The sequence below is a fragment of the Glandiceps talaboti genome, chromosome 15, assembly GCF_964340395.1.
Source record: "Glandiceps talaboti chromosome 15, keGlaTala1.1, whole genome shotgun sequence".
Classification (NCBI taxonomy): Eukaryota; Metazoa; Hemichordata; class Enteropneusta; family Spengelidae; genus Glandiceps; species Glandiceps talaboti.
The window spans coordinates 23,506,512-23,515,924 of NC_135563.1; the positions used below are offsets into that span (position 1 = coordinate 23,506,512).

Below are 9,413 nucleotides of genomic sequence, written 5' to 3' on the forward strand. Positions count from 1 at the left end.
TAAATTCTACCTACCTGTGGTAGTGTGAAATGTAACAACATTGAAAACCCATAAGTGTACACTTATTAATTTTCACAGAAGTCTAGAGCTAAGAGTGCCATTTTCGTGAGTCAGTGCTGTTAAAAGAAAGTCTCGGCTAAATGATAAATAGAACAGAAATTTGACCCTTGTATGCAAATATTTTCATTTTAAACGTGTGCTTATGCACGTGCGTGCACGACAGTGCACAATGATACCAGTCACGACGATGGCAAAATTTCGAACTATCTGCTATGAGAAGATGAGCTTATACATGGCAGTGGTATGAGATCTAGATGCAAAGAGGAACAAATGATTTTCGATGGGCGATCTTTGCTGAGATGTATTCATCGCAACCCCCTTAGCTCATAGAAATATGGGCTGCGTAGGTTTTGAAAGACACACACACATGTACACACACACACACACACACACACACACACACACACACACACACACACTCACTCACTCACACTCACTCACTCACTCATTTACTCACTCACTCACTCACTCACTCACTCACTCACCCACCCACCCACCCACCCACCCACCCACCCACCCACCCACCCACCCACCCACCCACTCACTCACTCACTCACTCACTCACTCACTCACTCACTCACTCACTCACTCACTCACTCACTCACTCACTCACTCACTCACTCACTCACTCACTCACTCACTCACTCACTCACTCACTCGTGATTATCTACATCCCATCATATACTACATAAAAAAGTACCGTGGTGAAATTGTGAATTGGCCATGGCGTTACGTAAACATTGGTTCATCATAAATGTATTGTAACTGAGCATACGTGTTTGTTAGTTTATATCTACAATTGAGAACACACATGACGAGTAAAATAACATGTTTCTGGGTTAAAACTGTCGTCTTCAATGTGTTTTCTTAGTAAAAATGCGGGCACTTCCGGTGTAAACCCACATTTATAGTACCGTCGACTTTGCACAGTGACAAAAAATTCAAAGTAAATTTGTATTGTATGCGATTTGAATGACTTTATGCAATTAACACAGTACAGTACAGACGTGATAGAGTATCATATTAAAGTGAAGAACAAGAAATACCCATTTTGACAACAGGACTGCGTTGGAGTCATATCAACAAGGTAATATTTTCTAGTAACTATTTTCTCGTCTCTTATCCGTTTTCTTTTTTGGATGTTAATGTTCACTTGTTATTTATATGTTTACTCTTGTGTGGGAAATAAATTTCGATTCGGTTAAATTCAATTCAATACCATCCAAGGAGTATTTGGTGTATTGTTTATAGTTGGGAGTGTATGTTAGTGTGAGGTGTGTGTGTGTGTGTGTCTGAATGTGTGTGTGTGTGTGTGTGTGTGTGTGTGTGTAATAATATTAACAGTTGATATACAAACTCGTCCTTTTTTTCCAGAGTACTTTGTGTGTAAACATGGCGAAATCTAATATCATTTACCTCATCTCTATCTTATTATTCTGTTGCCTGGTCGTTTCTGAAAAGCCCGATTGCTTTTTCGAGGAAGGTAAGTTTAATGTATATATTATAAACTAAGTGAGTAAATGATGATTTTTGTGTTTCCGTCTTTTGTTAATAAACTTTACGTATATGATTAGTATAGACTAGTTCCAATGTTAAAATATTTTATACTAACAGCAAATTTGTACCGACCTACTTAAACTACTTATGTAAACGAATGCCAATAACCCTTTGCGTTTGTTAAGAGAAAGAGATTATGACGTCATCAAATGAGGTTTTCCCATAAACCCTTGCAGGTTATTCTCGTGACACACATCAAGTGCCGTAGGACTTCTTTAATTTAATCACCCAATTTTATGTGAGTTGATATTAGTAATCAAAACAAGTGTACTGATGGCAGAAATAAGTTTGACCGGACTTTTCCATTAAGTTGATAGCAGTAATCAATGCAAGTGTAATAAAGGCAGAAATAAGTCTGACTGGACTTTTACTTTAAGTTCATAGCAGTAATCAATACAGTCTGACTGGACGGACTTTACCTTTGAATCATAACGTTCTATTTGATTTAGTTGAAGGGTGCTCACTGGTTGATAAAATTCAACATGAAGACTACCCATGCATGAAGTGTACATGTATCCCACCAGGAGTCACTACTTTCAGAATATATCGGATCTGTTGTACTGAGTAAGACAAACTCTTCTTATACATTAAATCAGTCTATACGTACTTTAACTATAACACAGTATGTGCTTTGGAATGAAAATTTTCAAAAACAAGTTGAAAAACGTTCAATTCATTTTCAGTTAAAATCAAGAAAAATCAGGAGTTTTTGAAAAAAATGTCAGAATCATATCCAAATTAAGCCATTTTACTATCCGATACGGCCATTGAATACTTATTTGTTTGGGAAAATAAAAAGATTGTCAATTTTATTTAAAACAAGACGGTGAACCACAAATTTCTAGAGAGTTGAAGAACTTTATTTCAGGGAAATTGGGTCCCGAGACGCATTCTAATTTAAAGTTACCATTTAATAGGTTTACCGTTTGGATGTTCACTACGTGACAAATTGCTAGGACAACTTATCTAGATATATATAGTGGTAATATATTTTTTGTAATTCATATTTATTTACTTTAGTTTATATAAAATAAACAGTTGTCGGCCTTTTTATTCTGTTATTATCTTCCGAAGCTTAATGGTGGCGCTTGTATATTTGGGTCCTATAAGTGGGTTTACCTGTAGATGTCTATACTGAAACTGCATGGTTTGCCCACGTAATGCATTGTTAACGAAACGTGCACTAGTACATGAAGTCAATGTATTGCATATGTAATCTCGTGATATGGCATAAAGGAAACAACACACGTCGTTGGGGGCGCTCTTGCCAGTTTCTTGCGTTGTATAAACATTTGTGATTGATTCCAACTATCTTCTTTTTTTGGCAGTTACGGCAAGAAGGGGTGCAAACCATGAGTTTTGACACAGTGAGTCCAGAAACTGACACTTTCGACGACACCAAGTTCTGAAGACTAGAACACGCATTTTCTTTAATTCATATAAGAAGCTTACGTTGTTGTCTTAGAAACAAGGCTAATTAGAACAGTGTTTTGATGTTATTTATACAATTTAATTACTTCATTTAATATATATTAAAATGAATTTAATAAGAATGGAATGTAAATTGTAAAAAGAAAAACTTTTAAACTTCAATCACTGAATATTATTTTAATTTTTAATATTATTGACCATGCATGGAGTTTCGTAATTGACAATATAAAATGCTAACACAGCATTGTATTATCACCTTACACTGTGAACGACATATTGCTAAGAACGAAAATCTTGTTCAATTTCAACGTGATTTCTTTCTAATATTCTATACAGGGTAAAATTTGTTCTCATACTTTCATGTTTATTTATCCATCACCGTAACTTATGTTACTGCATGCAATATATATACACAGAAAAGATTCTGTACCGTTCAACGTAGAGTCGTAGGTGCCCTATAACTCTTCTCAGTCTCAGGCCTGTCAACAAATTCTCGGCGTCTGGGAGATGTCATCAAATCCATCTGACGGACGCGCAGTGTAAACAAACGCGAAAAGTTAAAGGTTGCAATGCTGACGAGTTTTCATCTCATCTCTTGCATTACCGTAACTAAGGTTGTTATATCAAATCCCTTTTCTATTGCCTATCATCCTTTTATTTTCTCTTCTCTTTTCTTCTCCCTGACGTCATTTTGGTTGCCATAGTTCTTAGTAAACATTTATTTGTCAATGTAAAATCTGTTGCAGCTGCAGATTTTGAAATAAAGGAATTTGAGTAGAGTTATCTGGTGCCTACGTTGTTTGTGACTGTATAGTATCTTTGCTTATAAGTATTCGTTGCTATAGTGTAAAATATGATGTTTTAATATACAAGGTTGACGTGTTGAGACTGAAATAGATATATACATAGATAAATAAATAAATAAATATATAATAAAATCATTGATAAAGCAGGAATTGCTTCTTTATTTTTTACTTGCGAAGAGAAAAATTGTGATCGTAAGCTATCACCGGTTGGTATTATCAATCATTGCAGTCACATGATTGAATGCAACTTTAGATATGTGAACATTCAAAGGCCATCACACAAAGACATAAACACAGAGACACGCACAGAGATACACACGTGTATATATATATACGAGTGTCTGATGATCGCAATATGCGTGAAACTCCGAGTTACACCCAAGAAAGAGTTCCAGTACTACCAAAACTATATATATATATATATATATATATATATATATATATATATATATATATATATATAGAGAGAGAGAGAGAGAGAGAGAGAGAGTGTGTCTGATGATCGCAATATGCGTGAAACTCCGAGTTACACCCAAGAAAGAGTTCCAGTACTACCAAAACTATATATATATATATGTATGTATATATATATACTGTACTACGGACAAATCTTACCACTGACTTCCTATATATATATATATATATATATATATATATATATATATATATATATATATATATATATATATATATATATATATATATATATATATATATATATATATATATATATATATATATATATATATATATATATATATATATATATATATATATATATATATATATATATATATATATATATATATATATATATACTTAACTCAAAAGAATAAGGAGTTTCACGCTTCGAGCGATCTTCTGAAGATAATGCCCGGTACTAATGTGTGCATCGAACACTGTTCTCTCCAGCGAGACACATTCATATGAATATATATATATATATATATATATATATATATATATATATATATATATATATATATATATATATATATATATATATATATATATATATATATATATATATATATATATATATATATATATATATATTATGTTACATATACCCGTACAAGAAAAAACGCCAATATTTAAGTTATGATACTATTGAGATTGTAAATTGAAAACAAATGAGGGTCATATATCATTGTCTTACTAAGACTGATTTATTATCAAGCCTCTACTTGAAGCTTCTACGTTCATAATTCACAGTCCATCGTGGTAAACAACAGCCCCTTATACTGCACCGTCCAAGACGCACCGTCAATTATTTCGCAGTGTAACAGCTCTGGTTTGCGAGATCGAGAATGCTTACAGTATAATTCATTACATCTCGCGAGATCTCGTCAATGTCTCCTCGCTCAAACTTATGGATTTGAAATTCTATACGTATACCATCACATTATCAAAGATTGAAATCAATCAATCACAGTTATCATAGAATCACAAACATGGATAAATGTACCATTTGTCATATATTACGTTTATCATTCATATCTGTCATACACTTTACATCTTTTGATATGGTCTCAATTAGCATGCATTCCCTGAAATGGAACTCATTCGTCACACAACCTTTTAAATTATATTATTGTCTCTGTCAATGTAATTTATGCTTTAGTTGCAGGAATTTAGTACGGTATCTAGTGACATCATTTTTTACCGTAATACAGTCATCGTTATGTCAAAGCGATGTACTTTATTTCATCTCACGGTTTCGTTGTCAAAATTTACTCCAGAAGTTGATTTTCATATTTTGGTTTATTAACAAAAATATCATGTCACAGACGGTTTGTATCTGACTCCGGTATGCGCATGCGTAATTAACTGTTAGCAATTTGCTGTAACTGAGGTATTATTTTGCCCATCAGGCAATCAACAACATATTTACTGAAAATTATTGAAATACCAATAATTGGACTTTGTACATGTGAGTTAGAAGCCTGCTTTATCTATAGTATAGTAACAAGTTGAAATCCTTAATTTTGTTGCGGACCCAAAACTCAATTTGATATATTGTACCAATTAATGTACTGCTGCACAAATATGTTTTAAACTGACAGGGGATTCAATATATCTCATGGTAAATAATATTACGAGAAAGTCGTTATATCTAACAAACATTACATATGATTTTGTGATAACGATTGTAAAAGTTAACGATGTACTCAATTCATCCATCTTGACGTCTATTCCTGTGACACATCACAACATAGTCATAACTTTGTATTCCTACTCGGCGTCTAGTCACAGGCACACTAAGGAAAATTACTACACCTTAATTATGTAAGTATTAGTCAAAAACTATGATGATGACAGTTTGCAAATCAAAATTATTGTCTTTCTGTAAAGACAGTTTCTGTGTTGGTTGAACTATATGTGACATGTTGAACTAATAACTGTAGGTAGTCTATATGTAATTCAATCTGACAAATTGAATGAAAAATCTCCGGATATTTCTTAGAAATTTAATTGATAAGCACACAATACTTTCCTTTCATGATCAATCTATGCCATCGTTGGTTCCATATTTATGCTAAATATACGAAACAATAACGGAACTATGAAAAAAAACTCGCTGTTTTTTATATTACCCAAATGGCTAAATTTACGATTAGATTTCTGATTTAAAAATAATAATTACAATGTAATGTAAACACTTCGTGTCTATAAATACGATACGGGGAAATGCCCAGATGAATCAAACGATTGCAATGAAAATAAATTGAACGATTATGAATCAGATACGACCCCCAAGAGCCTACGAATTGCAAACGTCATCTGCTAAAATTACACAGATGTGATCTGAATGGCACCAATACTTACTCTTTTTTTCATTCACTTTTTAATATACAGATCTACGGTGGCTTGTTGGTGTCAATGGGGGGATTTTGAATTTTGTTTTTCACTTTGTATTTCTCAGTTGATTTTCAATTTCCAACACTTTCACGGGTGAATTTCTCAGTTAGTTTTCAATTTTCAAAGCTGAAAATGTTTGAAATACAAAAGTACAAAAATAAACAAAGTGAAAATGTCGAAATACCCTAATGGAACTAACAAGCCATCGTAGAAATCTGAACAACGACGTAGAATAGCCGCTAGTGATCTCTGTCTGTAGTCCGTACAGTTTAACGAAAGTAATTACAACATATGTACGTACACACCTTCCCCTGGGCTCAAATAAAGATACAGATCACTACCTCCCACAGAATTCAATCTCTCTCTGTTCGATTGTTGTATCACTAAGCTTATCTACCAAAGTAATCCCGCAATTGTCAATTACAATTTAAGGCCGTTGTTAGCATTTACATTTAATATGGTTATCTTTCTCATCTCGACTCTAAAGTAACACCCAAGACATACTCGACGGCACTCGATTACCATATAAGCAATATAATGCTCTAACTATGTCGTAAATCGTTACAATCATTCAATTTTGTCGACAAGTAGCAGATCTTGACAGGTAAAACACAAACAAGTCTAAAAAGCTGAACGTATTTATGGGTTTGCATAACTAAAATAAGAATCGCAAGTCTTCGTAGAAGATTGTCTATTGTTAATTCCTGACGACCGTGTTCGGATTTTACACTACCGTCACGGTACCGTTATCTTTACACGTTACTGTGTGACGATAACGTAGGAACTATAGAAGACATAATTCTAATTATTACAGTGTGCAACTAATGAATGAAATAGTTTTTCTTTTTAAAGTTTGATCTTAAATGTCAAATGTTATGATACAATAGAAAGGTCAGGTATGTTCTTTGGTGCCCAAGTTATAAATACTAGATTTTCCCAAAGGTATTAAATCTGTACAAGCTATAACTAGCGCGTTAGTTTTTCGCTTAGACAACGCTAATGTACTCACTGAAATTTGTTACAATTCTAACAATTAGACATTGTACATGTTAAGTCAAATGTATCTATAAGTAGTACAGCTATAGGTTAACATCGTGATCGTATTGGGGTATTTTTTTTAATGCCAACCCCAAATCATTTTAATTATATTTATCATGTGCACAGCTGAACAAACACGTTTACTCACAGGAGATTCAATACCGTTGAGGATGTGCAGAATTACGAGGAAGTCATTAGAACTAACAAAAAAACACATTTTTAAAAAACCCTTCCAGTTGCAGCTAATGCGGTTTTGATGGTGACTACGAAGCAGCAACGTAGTTGAAGTGACACAGTCTAAAACTTGTTTTTGTTACTGTTCACCTCACAGTAACTATGTGTATGGTAACTATGTTATATAATTTCATATTTTACCGTGAAATGACATTTTTTCACGACATTGATTTAAATATTTGTTATATTGTATGGTAATAATTTATTTGGTTTCTACAAAAACAAAAAAATGGGGACGTCGCTCTACGTGGTACTATGTTGATACAGTATTGGAATCATTATAACACGAGTTGATCAACTGATTAAAGACCTTTGGTATTTGCGGATCTCTTTGAAAAAAATAAGCTTTAAGTTATTTGTAAATTCTACTGAAGAGAAACGAAGTTGAGATGACTTAAAAACGCGACTTTTACATAATGCAACGATCGACCACAGTCAAGTTACGATGAAAGTCATCTTGTATGGTTTCACGCAGTGTCCCCGAGTTGAACTGTTTAATATTGTGAGCTAATCTCGTGTGTGGAGATCGAAAAAGTGTCAATTCACCCAAAGCATTTTGATCAGATAGAAAAATTAGTATGTAAATTTGAAATGTGCATACATATAGAGGGTAAAATGAAAGTATTGTGCAACTCCCCCATCGACTTCAAGAATGCCCTCTCAATGACATGTCTTTATATTACCCTTTGTCCGCTCTTTTAAATTGTTAATCTACCCTCTAGCTACTTACAATGAAGACCCTGTTATTCAATTAGAAGAATTTGATAATACCCCCCCCCCCCCATGTCGATGATGTACAGGAACTATACCCTTTTCACCAAGGTCTTATTCATCATCTCACTAAACAGAAGTACACCATGTGTATCTCAAACAAGGAGTGTGTGTGTCTCAAACACCCAAATGCTAAGCATTTATGACAAAGAGTGTGAACGTTGTACAGGGTTGTTCAAAACTACAAATCTGTATCAGAGAAGAATTGGAGGGAGGGTGACCCGTTGCTTCAATGGTTCAAACTCACACTTCGGGGCAACGATACTTCATATTACGTGCCCACTGAAAGTTTCATATGATGCCTTATATATAGATCAATTTTTGTTATCCTGACTTTTATCCGGTCAGATTGCCTACAAATGAGAGTGTCTTGAAATGTCTCAATTTTGACGACATATTTACATGCTACTTTCTGTCATTTGTTGCCTGTGGACAATATAAGCATTGTCAGACAACAGCCCCTAGCCAACTCTCCCGGATGTTGGTATATGAAACAATTTCAATACCGAGATAACGTGTAAATCCATCCATGATATAAATGATGGAGTTATGCAATATATATACGTCAAGTCTAAATACATTTTAGTCAATGTGCTTTCGTGTGTGTAAGCAAGAATGTGAATTTCCGCCACTCTATTATTTCTTGTATTTATT

General features: G+C 33.7%; 1 long non-coding RNA gene across 1 annotated transcript; it reads left to right on the top strand.

The window, feature by feature from the left end:
- Nucleotides 1-1,059: 1,059 nt before the first annotated feature.
- LOC144446937 (uncharacterized) lies at nucleotides 1,060-3,900 on the top strand. The gene is made up of 4 exons (XR_013481982.1): nucleotides 1,060-1,147; nucleotides 1,435-1,543; nucleotides 2,067-2,181; nucleotides 2,946-3,900. It is a non-coding gene; the product is annotated as an uncharacterized LOC144446937 (long non-coding RNA).
- The last annotated feature ends 5,513 nt before the right edge of the window (nucleotides 3,901-9,413 follow it).